Source organism: Mustela erminea, chromosome 5 (genome assembly GCF_009829155.1).
Source record: "Mustela erminea isolate mMusErm1 chromosome 5, mMusErm1.Pri, whole genome shotgun sequence".
In the NCBI taxonomy this organism is placed as follows: Eukaryota; Metazoa; Chordata; class Mammalia; order Carnivora; family Mustelidae; genus Mustela; species Mustela erminea.
Genome location: NC_045618.1, coordinates 56,736,314 through 56,758,486, shown reverse-complemented (window position 1 = coordinate 56,758,486; position 22,173 = coordinate 56,736,314). Strand labels below are relative to the sequence as shown.

The following is a 22,173-nucleotide window of genomic DNA, read 5'->3' as shown; positions in this document are numbered from 1 at the left end:
TGAGAGCCTGCATAATTTACCAAGACTGTACAAAGAAGCAATGGAGCAGCTACTGCAGACTGTTAGGGGAAATGTCCTGTTTATTCAACATACATTTCTTTTTTTAATTAAAATGTCAATGATAATTTTATAGCAGTCCTCCAAAGAAATCCTTTAAATTTCTTCAAGGTGGTAGAATATGAGATGAGATCTTGCTGCTGAATGAAACAGCTTAAACCCAAGAAAAAGTAACATTTTCTTATTTTCCTTAATTCAGCTTTCTTTTTTATGAGTTAATACTGAAGTATGTAATTACTATTTTAACATGAGTCTTGCATGAGAGAATCATGGCAAAATATTTGAATATACATTTTATTTATTAATCTTTTTGAGCCACAAGCAAGATTTGGGTAGAGCCATAAGTAGCATTGCTTACACATAAAGATAGAGGTTTGCATACTGTGGAATTCTCAGAGTGGGACAGACAACTGGATGGTATTTCCTCCTCAACTCCATCACTGGTTTATAAGAAGGGATAATATATTGCATGTATCAGTGTCTGGAGACCAAAAAGGTTGAGAACCCCTGTTACACTGTATATTTTCATCTTTTATTTTAATGACGTCCAATGATACCTTTATAATTATGTATATTTAAGGAAATCAATATTGTGTGTAATAAGACATGGTTTTTTGCTTTTTGATTTTTTGGCTACAAGAGATAAGTGGGGATTCTGGAGTCAGACATGTCTGTTCTAGGCTCTACCCCATGCTAGCTATATGACCTTGGTTTAGTTAACTTCTATACATGGTGACTTCCACATTTATAAAGTTGTGGCTAACGATAGTACCTACATCATAGGATTGTCATGAGCATTTAATGGGATAATCCATGTAAAATAGATCATAAAGGAAGCCTCAATAAATGTTAACTATTACATAATAATAATAATCTTAACTAATGTTAATACTGTTGGTTATATTATCAATAATATTATACCAAGTCACTAGATAAAATATTTTTCTTACGTCATGGGAGCAGTGGAGCATTGCTCATACTTAACTAGTTTAATAAGATATTTTTATCTGTCATGGTTGCTCTGTTGATCTGGTTCTGTGAATTCAGGAATAGTATGGTAGAAATTATCCTGCTCCTTATTTTGTCTTTAGTTGTCTTTCCTCTTGGTCTTTCATGTATCAGTTGCTTTCACATTGGCAAATATCATGTCAAATTTTGTGCATTTTAATATGTTTGTTTTGGACTTTGCTTTAGCTGGATACCAACTGGAATTAATTGAATATTTTCCACAGTTCAGTTTTTCTATAGGGTCTTCCAAGGTCCTATCTACTAAAAACTTCTTAATGGGAAAGCCTTGTGGGCAGAAAACGGACACATCACCAACAATTTGAAAAGTTTATATAAGAAAACAGTATGAGGAGGAACTTTGTCAGATGATTTTATCCTATATGCTTTTTTCTTTGAACTTCAATAAATTGACAAAATCTAGAAGTGCAAAGATAAAAAGTCATACACTATATAACCATTATTCATAATGTTTACACATGCTGTATGAGTTGTAGAATGTTAATATACATTTTTTTCTCTTGGTTTGTTGAAGGCATTTTTCTAATTGCTGGAGATGTAGATGATTAAGGCACTGCGCCTGTCTCAAGGAGGGAGAAGGTTACTGCTGTTATTCATCATGATTATTATTTGTGGTTCATTCTTTGCTCTTTGAAAAATATTCCATATACCTTGCATTGTACCTCTTTGTTCCATAACTTGGCATTCACCCTTCCTTGTCTGGCCATTGTTGCTGAGTTTGTCTAAGAATCCTATGGTATTTAAGGCTCAGGATTGCCCTATCTGGGTCTGTTTAAGAATTATACTTTTGATTCTTGATTTAGCTTATACTTTTGATTAATACCTTGAAATAATTTATCATTTATTCTTAGCCAATTCAGTGTTAACAGGCTCCGGGTTTCTTCCCTGTCCCGGTCCTCTCCAGTAGAGAGCAGATCATTACATATTAACATAGTTTTTTCGTGCTAACACCACCAAAGTGTGAAGTGTGATTTGATACTAAAAGTAAATCAGACTTTTAGAAATTGTGTTATGTTAGTCACCTACTGGGTATTTACCCCAAAGATATAGATGTAGTGAAAAGAAGGGCCATGTGTACCCCAACGTTTCATAGCAGCAATCTCCACAAAAGCCAAACTGTGGAAAGAACCAAAATGCCCTTCAACAGACGAATGGATAAATCAAACTTTCAACTCAGTGTATCCTGAGATCATTAATTAGACAGTATTTACTTTCTTATTTTAAATTAGTTGTTTTGGAAAGCCAGTAACTGCCCCCCACCATTACTTAAAGAAGCATCTTCACATTTATTTCAGACATTCCTTAGGGCCATCGTAGACTAGATTCTGTCAAAGCCTAGATAATATTATAAACTTCAATTTTAAGTTAGTATCAATGGTTCTTGTTTCAGATGGAGTTTTTAAGCATTTATACTTACACAGGAGTTCTGTCTTAATCTTTGAGTAGCCTGATTTTTCCTTCATGCTATTATGCATAGTTTCTTCTCAGACTGTTACTTGTGTATATTTTAGACAAAACAATGCTATATAATAGATAAGACTAATCTAGTTTGTGAAGAAACATGTTGATGTTTTCTGCTTTGTGGTTAAAATCATTGCATTCAGTGAATTCTGTTTTATATAATGCCTTTTGTGTGGCTACTCTTTACCCCATGTTTTTATTGATTTGGAACCAGCAGATCCATCAAGCAGTCTGAAATAGAAATGATTATGAAGCATTTACAACCAAGGAAGGTTAAGGGAAGATATAGTAAATTACAACTAACTTAATTAACAAACTAGCTAAAATATTATTTTATAAAAAATGTAGCTGGTGGGTTATACATGTTTTTGAGTATGTAATTTCATTATCTGCACAGTTTAAAGATGTATTTAACTCTGAAAAGAAAAAAGCAGTCTTTGTAGGTATCAACTTTGTAGAAAACAAAATGAGGATATATAAACTGTGTTTTGTTACGATTTGATAGTAACCCATTTCTTACATTTAATCAAAGATTTAGAATAATCCTCCTAAAATGGTTATATTTTACTTTCTATAACTATTTGATGCTTTTGCATAGTGAAAATAACCCTGGCATTGATGATATCCCCTTTGCTTTTTTGTCTACTTATTAGATTCTAATAGATTTGACTTTTCTGCATTCTTTTATTTTACTTTCATTTGTCTTTATACTTAACTATCAGTGATTTTCATCTGTCTTCCACTTTTCAGGTAGTCCAGCAGCTTCTTTCCTCTAGGACTAGGTCCTTAGTACTCCTCTTGCTGACACACACACTTTCTCTATTTAGCGGCATAGGTTTGCTGTAACTTTGAAGCGTTCTCACCCTTGTTCTTCATGCCTTGGTTTTTTTTTTTTTTGTTGTTAATCTAAATTACTCCTTAATATTCTTTGATACTTACAACTGTTTTTAAAATTAAGGAAAGGCAGGAGAGTATAAAAAATATGAATATCTTACTCAAAATTCAGTCATTCAGAGTTAATGTTTTGACATATTTCCACACATATATATTTAACATACTGTCATAGATACACACATACACGTGTATAATCATTTGTGTATATAACTTTGTGGACTGCTTTCTTTTAACTTAAAATACCAGGAGCATTTTTTCATGCCATTAAAACCTCTTTATGAACATAATTTAATGACTACTTAATATTCTATCATGTAGCTGTATAATAATTTCCTTAATGATTCCCTAATTTTGTAAATTAGGTTGAGTCTAATTTTTACTATAAATTATAGCACTTTGATGTGGGCACATCAATTATTGTCTACATTTAAAAATACTAATTTCTTAGGACAGATTTCTAGATGTATAATTAATGGATCAAAGTATATGATTATTTCTAAGACCATTGATACATATTGCCTACTTGATTTCCATAAATAATATAACTATTTATGCATGCATTATTTATATTTTGAAATTCTAAGTCTTTGTTTAATGTATCTGAAACCTCAACTTGGAATTCTATTTTTACAGTTCCTGGCATGTGGTGAATACAAGCTGGGAGTAGCATTCTGCCCATCTTTGACTGCGTTTTACTCTTGGAGCAAAACCAAAGAGATATGTGTTAGGGCAGCTCAGTCACATAATGCAAGGCATAGGGTGATTTCCACCCCCCCATATTGTGAGAAGTCATTTTCCAGTGTTTTAATGGGATTACATTCAAAAGATCAGTTACAAAGTGGGCTGAGTTTTAGTATATTGTATATTGATAATGTGCCAAGTGGATGAACACAGATAAAGACATAGTAACATGTATGTTATTTTTTTTAAGTTCCAGATATAATGTTAATTATAACTCATTTTTTTCTGACAGGCTCTATTTTCTGACTAGCCATACTATAGTCTCTGGCTATCAGCTGGTTTATTTTCTATTGGCATCATTAAGTTTGGCAGTATTTAGAAATTATTTCTAATTTTTTCATTAAATAAATGCTGATAGACTATTGGATTAATCATAGATTAATCATTTGGGGTATATATATTTAATATCAAGCATAACATTTTAGGCATATTTCACACTCTATAAATTATTATTGCAGGTATAAGCCATTACTTTATGTTCACTAAATATCCCATAGAAAATCTCTTATGCTTCTTTTTTTTTTTTTTAAAGATTTTTTTTTTATTTCTTTGACAGAGATCACAAGTAGTCAGAGAAGCAGGCAGAGAAAGAGAGAGAGGAGGAAGCAGATTCCCTGCTGAGCAGAGAGCTCAATGCAGGGCTCTATCTCAGGATCCTGGGATCATGACCTGAGCTGAAGGCAGAGGCTTTAACGCACTGAGCCACCCAGGCGCCCCTTATGCTTCCTTTTTTTAAAAATGAATTTATATTATTCATGTTGGCTGTTTTTATTATGTCATTAAAAACAAAACCACAGTGCAATTTTGGATTTAGTAGACTTAGTATAATAACTAATAACAATAGTACTTTAATAATAGTAAGTTCATTTGTAAGTATTAAATAGGTAATGTTAGGGCGCCTGGGTGGCTCAGTGGGTTAAGCCGCTGCCTTCGGCCCAGGTCATGATCTCAGGGTCCTGGGATCGAGTCCTGCATCAGGCTCTCTGCTCAGCAGGGAGCCTGCTTCCCTTTCTCTCTCTGCCTGCCTCTCTGCCTACTTGTGATCTCTGTCAAATAAATAAATAAAATCTTAAAAATAATTAATACATAGGTAATGTTGATTTTATGGTAATTATAACTAAATGATTATTTAGACTTTGGAAAAAGAATCTTAGATCACCTTTTTAGTATTGTAACTACCTTTTGCTGTTGGTCTCTTTGCTTTCTCAGAACTAATTCTTGCTGTGTTTTCTTGTATTGTTGTTCAGTTAGTATTAGGGGATACTGGCTTCTGTGACATACTCTGTTTATGTTATACTTATTTCTTGGTAATTTCTTGTTGGTGATGTGACCCGCATTCCAGCACACTGGCTTGGGCTTGTATGTATAAGAGGGCGCATGTGGGAATGTTTTTAAGGGGGTTATTGCTGCTTCTCTCCAAAATGAAGTTTTCACTTCATTTCTTCTCTTTTCAGGCTCTAAACATATCTACCTCTATGCACTGTGTGTACTTTGTAGTTCCATTCTCTTCTGATTCTTTTTCCTGTCACTTTCATTCTTTTTCCTCCCCGTCTTCCTCTCTCATCTGTTACATGCATTTGGGCATGTAACATATACATGAATTTTCAAGTGTTGAAAATAAAGATTGCAGGGTCTAGATCTAATTCAGTTGCTGAAGTTTTACTTACATTTTCTCCCTGTTTTCTCTTTCATTATTTAAATTGTGGTCATCTGTAACATTTAATTGTTTTTATGAGTACAAGCTGTTCTGCCCTTAACTGCTTTATGTCTCTCAATGAAGAATAAATGGTGCAACTAGAGCAAAGTTTAGACCAGAGCTTATGAAACATCAATATGTAGATGAGTCATCTGGGCATCTTATTAAACATTCAGGTTCTGATTCAGTTGGTCTGGGTGGAGCCTGGCATTCTTCTCACACGTGCCTCGGTGATGCCAGTTCTGCTGGTCTGAGGCCCTGCTGTGGGTAGTGAGGTTTTAGAGTTTGGTTCCCTTCTAACTGAAAGTATCATTGATTTAGAAAGAAATATTTGAATTAAAGGTCAGTTTGTTCATTCATTGGCTATAAGAGTCTAATATCTACAAAGATGAGGGCATACATTTTCTTTTAAAATGTAAATTTGCCATGTTTCTACAGTTATCTAATGTAGGCAGTTGTAGAGCCTGGTGATTTAAATGATCTGTGAGTCTTGGATATTCTGTGATGGCCTCATGTACAACTGCCCTGATTTAGTTTGCTCCTTAGTGCAGACTAATGATGATGTGTCTTGGGGTTTATTTTGGTGATGAGATTTAATAGTGTATCATCTCCCACTGAAAAACTTTTCTTGTGCAGGTTTCAGGAGTGAGGGTGAGAGGTGGGAATTGGAAACAGGATGGAGGCACCAGCGTAAAGGATAATTGGGTTACAGCAGAGAAATGCTTTGTTCTTTCTCATCCCTATGGGTAGCACTAGGAGGATCATGGACAGCTGGATTAAAATGAATTACCTGTTGAAAGTGAGAAAATCACCCAATACATACACAGGAGTTGTTCCCATTATGCTTTATGTTTCATGTCTTTTAAAGAGACCCACACAATTTCCTGTACAAAAATGGACAGTTTCTGGCAATAAGGACATATCAGAACCTGCAATAGAGTGACTAGAAGATGGGCTGATTTTAGAAGGGAAATGCTATGGCCAGCTTCTGCAAGTTGGTCCATTATTTGCAATCCATTAGTCACCATCAAATCACCTGCATCTTTAAAGTGGGTAATTGTAAAGTGTCTTGATTTATAACATTGTTGAGGAAAAATGATCAAATTATCTAATGTAGTTGGTTCCTGAGGTGGCTGAAGCCACGTAGTCTGTTATAAACCCAAAGAAAGAAATGTGGGAAGCCTTTCCTTTGCCAATAACCACTGCGCTTGAAAATTAATTATATTTTAATTTATGACCAAAAAAAATTTCATCTAGCATGGATTTTGCTTTTTCAAACTGTTTGAACCATTATTTTAGAACTAGCTACAACATTTAAGTTATATTTCCAATCTTACTTGTCGATGTACTTTCAATGAATATAGATTGCCCTTTCTTTAGGCAGCCTACATTTAAAAAGCTTATGTTTTGCCATAATACAGTAGAATTATTTGTGGTAATGTTACAAGTCTCTAAACTGCATGAACATTATCCTGCTGTTTTATTGTTTTATAATGTAAAAGTAAATGCAAGCATTAAGAAATGTGCAGTGCTGTCAGGCTCCTTTAGGATTTAAGAAAATTGCCCCAACTATTGAAGAACTGAAAATAATCTTTCAGGTCGCAAAGAGCAGTTGTTATAATATTGCCTAACATTTTGCTTTCTTTTTACTTTAACCATGGTGGTGATTTGAGTCAAATGCTAGAAGAAACTCAGATTTTATTTGACTCAACAAACTGCTATTGCTTTGTAAGAATTACATATAAAACATCATGGTTAAAAAATAGGAATAAAATGGAGGACTCATTCTTATTAACTTTGCATAAGCCTAAACCATAAATCTGTTTCTTGCAATGCTAAAAATTTTGCAGCTCAACTTCTTGATCCAATTTATAAATTTGATAAAATAGGCATAAGCAGTATATGTTAATCACAGAACTGAAATTATGTTGCCCTGCAAGCTCTTCATAAAAATGAAAGAAACATACAAACAAAAATCTTAAAGCCATACCTTCCAGAAAAGTTCTCATGAAGCATTTTGGATTTTTAAGATGTAAGGAAGGAGGTATTCCTTATGGTTTTAGCCTTTTTCCTATCTGTTTTAAAATATTTCCATTTAAATGCAGATTTTGATTTTCCATCTGGGACTAGGTAGAAGCCATTCTATTACACTACTAAAAGAATAATCCACTTTAACACAACATTTCTCCCTAAAGGGATGGTCTTTTCTAGTCATAAGGTATTATTTTTCTCAGAATGATATTAACATTCATGATGTAGCGATTTTATCTTGATTTGAAAGATGTTTTGTTCTGGCAGTAAAAGGGATTAGGAGAATGTCCTTTGTATCCTGTTGCTAAAAAAAAATAGCCTTACCTTGCTCAAGATTAGGTATTCGTAATTTTCGAAGAGTTTTGGGGTGGGTGTATGATTTATATTTTTATAACAGTAAAATCTTTAAACCCAGCAAGATGGAAAGGACCAGATTCATTTAATCAAATTCTTAAACATTGGGTGGTACAAATATATATTTGTAACAAATCAAGTAGCATGTTTGAAAATTTCTGAATGTGATATAACATTTTTTTTTTTTTTGCTTTCATTTTCTTTTGCCTTGTAAAGAAACCTTTTGGGTTCATAAAAAAAGTGTTAGAGCAACTAGTTACTGCATTCAGTGTCATAAATATGTTGATTTTGTCTCACCTTCTAAATTTATTAAAACTTTTAGATAAAGAGGGATTACATTAATTAAATGGAATGTCTCAGAAGAAGAAAGGCTCTATAGGCCTCTCTACTATTTTTTGGGCAAAGTCTTGGTGTGCAGAATGTAGCTATCCAGGGCTTAAAGCACGTTGGGACCCTGTGTAGGTTGTCAGCGCCATGCCCCTAGGCACACTGTCATTCAGCCGGCAGATTAATTAACCAGAGGCTGCAGAGGCTCGTGCTTTGAGTCAGCCCATTCTTGAGGCAGATAATGCAAGGTTTTTAAGACCTTGAACATTTAAAAGTTTTTTTCTTTCACAGGATCAGAGTGTATAGTGACACTCTAAGGAATCTCCGAATATATACATACAATATACATAGGTAGATAGATATTTTTCCCTTAGCATGTGTGAGTGATTTTAATGGATTAAAAAATTTAAAATCCAGCCACAGTATGACATGTATAAAACCTTAAAGAGAGAATTTTTCTGATAGCAGGGTACATTCTTAAGATTTCCTAATTAATGATTAAGTTACATTGAGTAGTGGGCTCTTATTTATGAATAAGACTTCAGAGATTTCAACAGAGTCAACTAAAAAAATACATTTTTATATCTGATCGTAAACTGTGCTCATTCAAATTTTCATTAGGATCACGTTTTATCTTCAACAAGAACATTTCCATTCATACTTGCATAGAAATATTTCAAGATGAAGATTTTTACACTATACTGTTTTGTTTAAGCGACAGTTTTAACTTTTATCATATCTTAGCTCTATATTACATTCATCTTTAGGAATGAACACTTTAAATTTGGTTTGGTGGGATTTTTTTTAGTTTAGCTTATTTTATAATTATATTAGACATTATTGATAACTTATGGATAAAATATTAACTATTTTCTAAATATAGAGCAAGGTCTGTGTTGATCAGATGTTTTATTTGTGCCTTAAAATGAGGAAAGAATAAGGACATAGCTAAATGCAAAGAAGGCATGTTTTCATTTTAATTTTTTTAGCAGTGTAGATACAACTCCCTCCCCCAACCCCCACTCTTTTTTCCGTGACACTGTCAATTTGTTAGCGTTCTCACCGGAATTTATTTTGTTGTAGTAAATAAAAGACAAGTCATTATTAAACAGATTTTGCTGTTAATTCAATGTATGATTACCCTTTGCCATAGGTGCTTTTAAGGGCTTTTATCCAAAATAAAATTCATTAAAAATGCAATTAAAAAAATCTATTGTTAATGACTTCTTGAGTGACTGGCTCATAATTGGCTCATTACAATAAAAAAGCAACTGTTTAAAAATCCTGACAATGAGATACAGTACAGAGTGAACAATTCATTGTAAGACCCTCTGTGATTACAGGATCCTGAAGGTGAAGCAGAGAAGCATGCAAATCTGAGACTCCAGCACAACTTTCTCTTTTACACCAGTACAGTGAGTTCAGGTCATGACCTAGCATGGGCTGTCGAAGTAGGAGCCCCTCTTATTTACAGTGTCCCACACTGAAGAATAAACTTAGGTAATATATTCCACTTTAATGCTAGCACTCAGACTCCTCTTTGTTTCCCTTCCCCAGAAATCTTTTCAGTTGACTTAGATTACAAAGTTGTAATCAGGAAATCTTTAGTTCTGTTGGGGCTAAACTAACAAAGACAATATTGTCATACAAGCCATCATTATTACCTGCCCTTTTGTTAATGCAGGGAAGCATGTAAATAGCTCTTTTTCAGCTCCAGAATTTTTATTTAAGCATTCCTAGGGATTTGTTTGTGTTCTAGTATTTTGGTGATTTAATATTTGTGTTAAATTATTTTTAATTAATTAATTTTAATTCATTGTATTTTTAGGCCATCGATCTTAAGTAAGATAAAAATATAAATCTGGTGATGTAGGAGGAAAAGTAAATTGTGCACAATAAGGTTTTTCTTGACAAAGTTTTATTTCTCTTTTGTGTCTTGGACTTGGCATACTATGGTTTTAATAATGAACTTTGCTGTGTTGAACGTCAGCTGTTCTCTGTAAAGTATAAAATCTTAAGATTCTGACAAGTGTAAATAAGAATGGTTAATAGATTTCTGTTCGGAGTCCCACCTATAAGGCAAAAATCCTAAGTTCCAGCAGTAGTTTAAAGAGTGTTCTTTAATGAGCCCTATATTTCCAAAATGCTTTTCCTGTTTAAGGCTAGAAAAACAGTAAAAGTTTAAAGACTGATCACTCCTGCTTTTGTTTAGTCTACAGCTGCAATATTAATGTTGCCTTTGTGTTCTGGTGAGTGACTTAGGTGTAATTTTTCATTATATGTATTAAAAGTTGAATTATTTTGAACTCTGAACTTAGACCAGCCCATATGTGAACCCCAGCGTATAAACAACACAGTAACTTTAGGATCAAAATCACTCAATACCACTCATATTATTAAATTCAATCAAAGAATGTTGATACTAGAATTTAATATAAATTAGGAAAATACTGTCAGTGAAATATTCATCAGTTTTTAAAGAAATAAGACATATTTAATCAACTTCATCGTAGCGTAGATAACCAAACTGCTTGGGTATTTCATCATTACCCTACTCTGTGCTACTCTGAATTCTTCTCATCACCTTATTTTGTACTCTTCACTTTTTTTTTGTTTGTTTGTTTGTTTCTTAGAATTAGGAGGAAATGCTTGCAGTGCAAACAACCATTTAAAGCATGGTGGAGGGCACCCGGGTGGCTCAGTCAGTTAATTGGCTGCCTTTGGCTCAGGTCATAATCCTGAGTCCTGGGATCAAGCCCCACCCACATCAGGCTCCCTGTTCAGCAGGGAGTCTCCCCCTGCTCATGCTATTCTCTCTCAGATAAATAAATAAAATCTTAAAAAAAAAAAAAAAGTAGTGGGAAATCATATTGCTTTATGGTTGAATTTTTCTTTAAAGATTTACTTTATGCAACAGTTTTAACTTTTTCTACTTCTATTTACTTCTATTCTTATAAGTAAAACTTAAGAGGAGTGTGTTTCCCACACTTGAGGCTCAGAGAGACAGTGTTGGTCCACCTCACATTTGTATTTAGTCAGGCATGTAAGCTGATGTTGTTGTGATTTATAAATATGATTTAATAAACCATTTGGTAAATGCCATGACTGTGTCATACCAGAGCCAAAATATTTTATACGTCAGGGAATCAGTATAGTGGGGAAACTATTGAGTCTTAAACTTCACTTAACACTTTGCTGTTTAGTTCATGGGGATATTTTGTAGAACTTATAATTTGATGGCTGTTCATTATCAAGTCTTGTGACTTAGAGATAGGCCTAACATTTATGGTTTCTCTCTGTTTTCATGTATTTTATTATTTACTTCAAGATCACTGTGTAGATGGTAGAGTTCTTTGCTCAGTGGCACTTCAAGAAAAAGAATCTGTACTTGGATTAATATTTAAACAAAAATATGCTCTATCTTATAGGGTGTCTGGCTGACTAAGTTGCTAAGTTTTTAGGCATTTCTTGGGCAAATAATGATTAATTAAGATTATGATGTTTCCTATGATGTATTAATTTATCTTCCCATGTCCAGGGCACATTGATTTTGAATATTAAAAAAGCGCTTCATCTATTCATTCATCATATGTGTTCTGAGTGACTGCTCTTGTTCTGGGTACTGAATGCAAATATCAGTAAGAGAATGTCCTAACTAAGAGCTCATAGTCTAGATTATTAATGACAATATAATCTTATATTGTGATAATAGAGTTACAACTTTTTTTTTTTTTTTTTAAACAAATGTTCTGGGAACATAGAGGTAGGAGAGAGAGATTAGCTTTTAGCTGGGGAAGGGGGAAATGGGCAATTGGGATAATACAGATGAGTAATGATTCATAAAGAGGAGAAGATTAAAAATGATTTTCCAAACTGAGAGAACATTATGTGTGGAGCGTGGGATACAACAAAGTATGGCACACACTTCTCAAAGTTTGGTGACTGGAGGATATGTAAAGGAATGGTAGGAACAGGAGTAAGAAGGTAATTTGGGAACAGATTATGATGAACCTTGTGTGCCTTCCTGAAGAATTTGTAGACCCCATTCTGTAGCTCATGGAGAGTCATTGAGTTTGTTAAGTAGCAAAGTGGATAGAGTTGTATTTTGTAGTAGGGTAGAGGAAGCATAGGGAGAAGAGAGATGGAGGCTAGGCCTTTCAGATATATTGAAATTAAGGTATCTTAAAATAGGAAGTCGAAAAATAAATAGGGAGAAATAAAGACTAGATAAGCTGATAGTAGTGATCATTAGCATATAATTAATAATCAAGATACTGAGAGTAAACATGGGGATAAGGTGTTGCATAGTGAGAAAGAACATGGGCTCAGATGCCTAGTTTCCCAGTTGCCACTTTCTAGCTATGTGACTTTGGGCAAGTTACTTAACCTTGCTGTGCTTCAGTTTCTTCCTTCATAAAATAAGGATAAAAATTGTCTATCTTATAGGGTGTCTGGCTGACTTAGTTGGTAAGCATGGGACTCTTGATCTTGGGGTTGTGAGTTCGAGCCCCACATTGGGTATAGAGATCATTTAAATAAGTACACTTAAAAACAAAATTGACTACCTTACAGAGTTGCTGTGAGGATTGAATGAGTTAATATAGAGTCTCTTATTATTATTGTTACATGCTGTTATTTAGGGTTTAGAATAGGTGTTTTGTTTTCCCCCCTGTGAAGTATTCTGTTAAGGAGGCAGAAATGGCTGATCAATAGAAAGAGTATTGTAAGATGAGAGAGATTGGATTGTGTTTATCAATTAAGAAAAAGCAGCAATAGAAAAGTTCTCAAGGTACAAATGATTGAATAAGATATGGAAATGTTTGTTAGCAGAGCACAGGTTGGTAGGTAGCTCTGGATAGAAGAATACAGATATATTTAGAAACCAGAAATGGAATAAAAAGGACTATCCATCCAGCAGCTGCTATTTTTCTCTGTGATCTTAGAGGCAAGACCATCTCCCTCAGATGGGTAGAGATGATGGAAGTAATTAAGGGATTTGAGGAGAATTTTAAATATTTGGAATAATCTCTTAGGAGAAAGGAAAAGGGGACTGAGGATTGCCAAACTGCCAAGAGCCCATGTGTGGTTGAAAACCGGAAATTTGAAAAGGAGATGACAATCTTTCAAGTTTAATTTCAGTTAAATTGAAAGAAAATTAAGGATATTTGTTAGGAAGATCTCTCTTTTAGGAAGTTACTTATATCAAGGTAAGTAATAAATGTATTTTATTATGGAATATATAAATAAAGCATTTCAAAAATTATTGCAGACAATTGTTAAGTAAAATTTCTTTTTTTTTTTTTAAAGATTTTATTTATTTATTTGAGAGAGAGAGACAGTGAGAGAGAGCATGAGCGAGGAGAAGGTCAGAGGGAGAAGCAGACTCCCCATGGAGCTGGGAGCCCGATGTGGGACTCGATCCCGGGACTCCGGGATCATGACCTGAGCCGAAGGCAGTCGTCCAACCAACTGAGCCACCCAGGCGTCCCTGTTTAGTAAAATTTCTATGAGAATCACCTTCCATACTTCAGAGGGGAGAATGCAGCATTACTATGCATTTAAACAAATATGGCTGCTCAAAGATAATATTTTCTGGGCGACAAACAACAGATGATTCAGTCACTCTATGATGGTCTTTTAATATATCAGTGATGAAAGAATCATATGCCAGAAAACAATTTATAGAGTCAAACGAATAGTCCTCCCACCTTAGAATTAATAATGAGACTAATAGACATAGGTGCCTAGACTGCCCATTTAAATGAATTAAAAGCAGAATGAGACATTCACAAATAAGTTAAATAAATGTTTTCATAACAACATAGTGTTGCAGTTTTTCTATATTAGGTAAGTTGCTTCAAGAGTTATTTCATTAGCTTTTTTCCAAATGCTCCTTTTTAAGTGTTTATCCTGTATTTTATTTATTAAACAGTGTTCCATTTTTTAGCATGGAGAATTACCTTTAGAATACTTTAACTTAGTATACATTAATTTATATTACAAAAGATTATTAAATACCCCAATGTCAACTACTTGATATATTTTTTTTAAAATATTTTATTTTTCTGACAGAGAGATCACAAGTAAGCAGAGAGGCAGGCAGAGAGAGAGAGGGAAGCAGGCTCGCCCTGAGCAGAGAGCTGGATGTGGGGCTCGATCCCAGGACCCTGGGATCATGACCTGAGCCAATGGCAGAGGCTTAACCCACTGAGCCACCCAGGTGCCCCTTAATATCTTTTTAACTTGTGAGAAACTGAGTACTTATAGTTTGGAATCATAAATAGAAAACAGTCAAAACTCTGAATGGGATATTATTTGTCAATAATAGAGGAAGAGTGATTGGAAATAGAAATGCAGAGACTCTGGTGATAGTTTGTTTCATTTCCTCTCTGGTAACTACCCCAAATCTCATTTAATGCTTAACTTTTTTTCTTTTTTAACTTTTGATTGACAAAAATTTCAAGCATGTATAAAAGTAGAGAGAATAGCATTATGAATCCCCATGTAGCTGACTCCACCTTCAATAATTTTCAACACAGAATGCTTCACTTAATGCGTACAGATTCCTGAGATGTCTTGGTGCCAATATGATAATTAACTATATCTTAATTTTAAACATAGAAGAACCCATAGTGGCATCTAAAATTAAACATAAATTTGCCTAAACAGGTTTTGAAGAAACTTTCCCCCCACCCCCCATACTCTTAAGCGAGCATTTTAAAGCCATTGTTTTTATTGTTTTCCAGTTAGGGCCATTAAGGCATCATAATTCTAGGTTATTTATTAAATGAGAGATTAAAGTCAAGTCAAGAATATCTACTAACTACATGAGAAGAATTGAACTTATTTTGGGAATGCTAAACTTGGATTAGTTAAGGTCTATCTTGAGAACATCTTTGACCCACTGAATAGTCCTTGTTACCCTGCTTAGAAAAACTCGAGAGAACCTTTTTAAAATGCAGTCACCCTTAAAAGTATAGGCACAAAATTTAAATCAGAATGGCTTTCTACTTTTTCTCCAGAAGATAAATGTAATAATTTGGGTTTCTAAAGTTTGTTAATGAAGGAACAAAAATATTAGAATTTTATTTTATGGTTTATTTTTCAGGAACACATTTCACTGTATTTATTTGAAAACAAAAAAACAGCTGGGTTAACTTTCCAGAAAAGTAATATGCAACTAATTTTTCTGTGTTTTTCATCTTTTCTGTGAAACATGATGAAGGTTCCCGGAAAAAGTTACAGTTGTCAGAAATTGACCCATGTCAGCAGTTTTAGAGAACTAATTGAGTTTTTCACTGAGCTAAACATTAATGCAAACAGGAAGGCGCTCTGGCATTCATGAGCATCACTTTGCTCAAAAGTAAAGAAACATGATATTAACGAGGGGCATAGTTTTCAACAGAACCCAATATAAATATGAGAGGAAGCTTCTAGTGTTTTTCCTTATCCTAGGTTATTATTACTACTGATAATTATGAAGTTAGAGGAAGCACTTTTTGAAAAGAGAATGAGCAATGAGACCGGGAGAAAAGGCGAGAAATAAGTGGGCGATCTTCTGAATGGGGAGATTCATACAATGCATACTCAAACTAAGACCCATTTTTTATTTAATGTTAAAAGTTAATTATCACAAAAAGAGAGTACATGCTAAAATCTGCTGGCTTAGAAGAGTTTATTCCTAATAGAAACAAGATGCTGGAAGATAGCCAGGTTTGTGTGCGCATGGTGGCTTGTCCATACTTGGGTCTCCCAGTTATTTGTTAAGTTAAAAAATAAATGCTAGGGAATAAAGCACTGCGAGTTTAGCCTTCGTGTAAACAGGTGTGTAGTAGGGTAACTACTGCTTGTAGGACCATAGGTTGAATTATTATTTAAATCAGGACAGGGCTCCCCAAGTCAATAAAAACTTATTTGTAAAAATAGCCCTGGAACTCATTCTCCTTGATCACCAGGTTGCATTGCTAGCAGATACAGTTCTGAGAAAAGATAGTGAATATCAAATTAAATTGACTGGGATCATATTGGGCTCCTTGTTAGTATGGCTGAAAATATTTGCTAGGTGGGGAATATTGGAATGGGGAATATTGCACTCTTCTGTTGACCATAACATTATGATTCTACTGACGGAAAGGTTCAAGACTGAAAATAGGAAGCTTCTGATCAAGAGAGAGCCCATCATTGTCTTTCCGGGGTAAGATCCATCAGCATAATAAGGGCTAATTATGATACTGATTTTGTTGTGATATACACGGATATATTCATTATTCTGTAAAAACAGAGGGCTTACTTAAAGGGTAGGATCAAAGTGTTTCTCATATTAATGATAGGAATGAACCTAGAAAACTATGTCAACTTTAGCTTCACCTTACTCTCAACTTCTTGACCTCTTGGCACTAATGAAAACAAGTCGGGGCGCCTGGGTGGCTCAGTGGGTTAAGCCGCTGCCTTCGGCTCAGGTCATGATCTCAGGGTGCTGGGATCGAGTCCCGCATCGGGCTCTCTGCTCAGCGGGGAGCCTGCTTCCCTCTGTCTCTCTCTGCCTGCCTCTCCATCTACTTGTGATTTCTCTCTGTCAAATAAATAAATAAATAAAATCTTTAAAAAAAAAAAAAAAGAAAAAGAAAACAAGTCACACCATTGCAGTCTGTGACTTTGCTGACACCCAGAAGACTGGATGGTCCCTTTCGCAAGCTGGTTGTTAGGGGCACATTATTGCCAGGAGCATCATTCCTGCTTCTGTTGACACTGCTGTCGATGTTGGCAGGGTACTTACTGAGTTAAATGGGAAGCTCGCCAGCATGACACCCTTGCACTGATGACCAACAGGCAAACCTGCCAGTTTCCAGAAAGTAAATAGAGCAAGTATCTACTAGACCCATAACCTGTGATTTCCTTTTGCTGCTGTAACTGGTATTCCCCTTAATACTTAAACAAGTTCACTTACTGGTATGGTAGTGATTTGGCCATAGAGACCCTAAGCCCCTAATGTCAATAGCATAACCATGCTTAGGTTATACTTAGGGTCTCTATCCTTATAGTAATAGCCAGGGACCATCTCTCTTAACTCTTCCCTCTTTATCTTCCCTCTCCCAAAACATACCATAGAAAATTCCTGTTTCAGATCTAAACCTTTTGCCAGATTTTTATAGGAGTGAGGTAAGGGACAGAGATATTTCCATATTCTGTGCTATTAATTAAATTTGCACTTGGCCCAAATTTCATAGGTTGGGACAGAGTAAGTATTGACATCAGTCTAATATTTAAAAAAATATTTTATTTATCCATTTATGTGACAGAGAGTGAGCACAAGCAGGGGGAACAGCAAAGAGAGAGGGAGAAGCAGGCTCCCTGAATGTGGGGCTTGATCCCTGGACACTAGGATCACAGCCAAGCTGGAGGCAGATGCTTAACCAACTGAGCCACCCAGGCTCACCCCTCTAATATGTCTTTATAGCCAAAAAGATACATTAAATCTCATAATAACAGGAAAAGAACTTCGGAGGTGGAAGAAAGAAAGAAATGAAGAGAGAGAGGGAAGATTGTATTTTTGGGTAAGCTCTGAAACTCCTGCCCTTAGACTGTTTCGTTTGATTCTAGTCATAGCATCTCAAGTGAAATTTGTCAATAACAAAGGGATTTGGAAAGGAGTATGAGAAGGATGAGTAAGTTCATTCTGTATTTGGTATTTTAGAGTTGGAAAGAAACAAATTTAGGAAAATCGAGAAGTATAGAATGACTTTCTCAAGGATTAGCAAACTACAGGAACTTGCTATTGTAAGAGGTATGTAACATTGTAGGGATGGCTAAATAAATAATCCCATTAAGTGGGATATTTTATGCAGCCTTATAGTAAGTGCTAAAGCCTATGTTTTAACATATATAACATATATAAGCCTATAACAAGACCAAATTATACATATACCTTAACAGCATCTGTGTAAAAACAAATATAGATAGAGACTAAAAGGGAATATAACAAAAATATAAGGGCTGTGTTAGTTGGAGTGGAAAATTATAATTTTTAAGACTTGGTATTGTGGGGGAAAAAGTGATAATGTATCAGGAAGTGTCTGTTGTTTGGAATTATATAGAAATCATTAAGGATAATAATGTGCCTAATCCCATGGCAGAATGCCCCATTCCCATCAACGAAGAAGCATGTACTTTCCACTAGCAACAGTTTCTTAACTGTACTTCTTGGGAAGTGGAGAGATGTGGGATAGAGTGAGAGAATAAGAAGATTACTGGAATAAATTTAATCTTATGCATTGATAACCATGTGCCAACCTCTGCAGAAATATGTTTCTTATGGTAATCAAGGAATTAGGGGATTCTCTAATTTTCTCCCAAGAAGTGATTTTATTTTTCAGGCTGAGAGTAGGGAGGAGAAGAAAGATGAAGAACAGGAAAGGGAAACTAGTACCTGTATCAGCTCATGACCTTGCCGTTAAAAATGAGGGGCCTGAGACTGAGAGGGTTTTGTTTATTTTTTATATATTTTATCATTCTAGATTTATCTGAGAAAAGCCTCCTGAGAGCTTCCAAATATCCAGGAACATAGTTAGAGGGATATTTGAAATACTATGAGGGGCATGGATTTTTAACTTCTGAATTACAAGATGTCTCTAAACCCAACAGAGAGAAGGTGCTCACTGTTAAGCTCAGCAGTGATCTTGCACAATGCTGGACTTGATGTACTTGTGTCTACTCAAACTACTGAAAGTGAAGAGGTTGGTTTACAGAGTGACTAACTAATATTGCATAGGCTTTCTTCTAGCATAAAAAAAAGAACACAGCTCCCCAACCGTGAACAATAATACACCATTTTTACAGGTGGTTCTTTTGCTTTATTATCTTCAGCTCATGTGGTATCTGGTATTTTTAAACTGTTCTACTTGTATTATTTTTATACTATTGGGCAGTGTTGTAGAATAGCAGTTGTTTTTTAAATATCTGATATTTTCAATAAATAGTTTTGAAATGATATTGGATAATTTTAACTCAGTTTGACTTAGTTCCATTTTGTGCTTTGGTTATATTACTTTTAACTGATTTTTGAACCATCCTTTCTCTCCATTTTGTTGAGGGTTGATTGAAATTTTGATACATTGGCAGGGTAAGTAGTCATTATCTTTTCCTTTTCCCCACAGAATATAAAGACTGATGAAAATGGTTTTGTTGTTTTGGTTTGTTTTTACTAGGAATGAGCTAACCATATTATGGAGCACTTCCTTCCGACTATGGATATGGTTATAAAAACCTTGGGAGTACCTTTCGTAGGGCAAGCAAATATGCTGTATGAAAGAGGAACACATTTTAGAGAACAGTCAATTCCAACTTTGCATATTGGTGTCAGTGATGGTTTCTAAAATGTGTAACTGGTTGGAAATTCACACTTGAAAAAAACAGCAAACATAAAAATTTCAGTATAAAGAAAAACTCACTAAAACTATTTCCCTATTGCATGACATAATTTTATAGTTTGATTTCATTATATTTCTTTTCACTCCTTTACTTAACATTGAGTACTTCTTGTGTGACAGGCCCTATGTTCACTGCTAGGAGTGTAATGGTGAGCATCTGCTTAGAGTCTAGTAATTAATGTCTATGTTAATTACTAATTAATTACATAATTAGTTATTAGTGTCTATAGACATTAATCAAATAAACCATCTAAAACAGAAAATTGCATCTGTGACAAGTGCTACAAAGGAGAATCATAAGAGGCCCTAAGAAGGAATTTAAAATGTTTGAAGATTTAGGGGCGCCTGTGTGGCTCAGTGGGTTAAGCCGCTGCCTTCGGCTCAGGTCATGATCTCAGGGTCCTGGGATCGAGTCCCACGTCGGGCTCTCTGCTCAGCAGGGAGCCTGCTTCCTCCTCCCTCTCTCTCTGCCTGCCTCTCTGCCTACTTGTGATCTCTGTCTGTCAAATAAATAAATAAAACCTTTAAAAAAAAATGTTTGAAGATTTAGAAAGGCTTCCTTTTTTATTTCTTAAAGATTTATTGGAGAGAGAGAGAGAGAGAGGGCAGGGGGCAGGGGCAGAGGGAGAGGGAGAGAGAAACTCAAGCGAACCCTGTGCTGAGCGCAGAGCCAGTCCTGGGGCTTGAGATCATGACTTGAGCAGAACCTAAGATTGGGTGCCAAACTGACTGTGCCAGCCAGGTGCCCCTGGAAAGGCTTTCTTGAAGTGAGGCTTGAGTGTTAAGTGGTTTCTTCAGCTGGATGGTATTTGAGTGAGTGCTAGAAAGGAATTGTTTCCATTCAAGAGATGGTCGTGGGCAGAGGCATCTAGTGGCAGGAGAGTGGCCTGGTGAGCAGTATTAAGCTGGGAGAAAGACAGAATGGCCCCAGTATATGGAGTGAAAGCTGAGAGTGATGTGTGAGGAGTCTGGAGAAGTAGGTGGATTTGGGTAGCAGTTACATAGGTTGTTTTGTTTGGGAGTATTCATCAAGCTGCCCCTTTGATACACTTTTCTTTACATGCATTATACTTCAAAAATGAAGTTTGAGTGCACTTGAATGAATAGTTTAAGGCTCCAGAGCTTTATATAAAAGAGCGCCTTGGAAATCCCTTATATCCACTTCTAGTCACAACGCCCCCTTTACCAAGGGCTTCTACCACCGCAGGTAATTTTTGTCTGTTCCTAGTATCATATAGTCACCATCACAGTATTTAGGAGTTTACATCTAGCTCCTTTTGATCCTTTTGTAGTTATGAGATACTTCTGTGTTTGCACATGGTGGTAAAATGTGCACTTTTATTGTAGTATAATATTCTATGTATGGATATATCTTAGTTTGATGATTGAGATTACACTGCATCTATAGATTAATTTGAGGAGAACTGACATCATTACAATATTGAGTCTTTAATATATGAACATAGTATATCCCTTCATTTATTTGTATCTTCTTTAATACCTCTAAATAATATTTTGAAGTTTTCTATATAGAAGTCATGCACATATTTCTTTCAGCTTATCTCTGAGTGCTTTTTGATGTTACAGTGATGTTTATTAGTTTGCTAGAGCTGCCATAACAAAGTACTGCAGAGTGGGTGGCATAAACAACAGAAATTTATTTCCTCGTAGTTTTGGAGGCTAGAAGTCCAAGATCAAAGTGTCCGTAGGGTGGGGTTTATTCTGAGGCTTCTCTCCTTCACTTACAGATGACACTTTTCTCCCTGTTTCTTCTTCACATAGTCTTTCTTCTGTGTCTGTAAGCATGTCTGTGTTTTAATCTCTTCTAATAGGATACCAGTCAAATAAGATTAGGGCATATCCACATGACCTCATTTTATTTTAATTACCTCTTTTAAGACCCCATCTCCAAATACAGTCACATTCTAAGGTTCTGAGGGTTAAGGACTTTAACATATGAATTTTAAGGGGACACAATTCAGCCCATAACACAATGGTATCAAATTATTTGTTGCCAAAATGTAGCATAAAATTTTTTTTTGGATATTGTTCTTATATATAGTGATCTTGCTAAATTCACTTATTAATTCTAAAAGTGTTTTCTATTAATTATTTTGGGCTTTCTCCATAAACAGTCACGTCACCTGTGAATAATGACTT

The 22,173-nt window shown here is 35.0% G+C and overlaps 1 protein-coding gene across 1 annotated transcript in view; it reads left to right on the top strand.

Moving 5' to 3' along the window:
• Window positions 1-22,173, top strand: part of DPH6 (diphthamine biosynthesis 6) — a 175,702-nt gene that overhangs the window by 41,811 nt on the left and 111,718 nt on the right. The gene's annotated exons all lie outside the window — the stretch shown is intronic.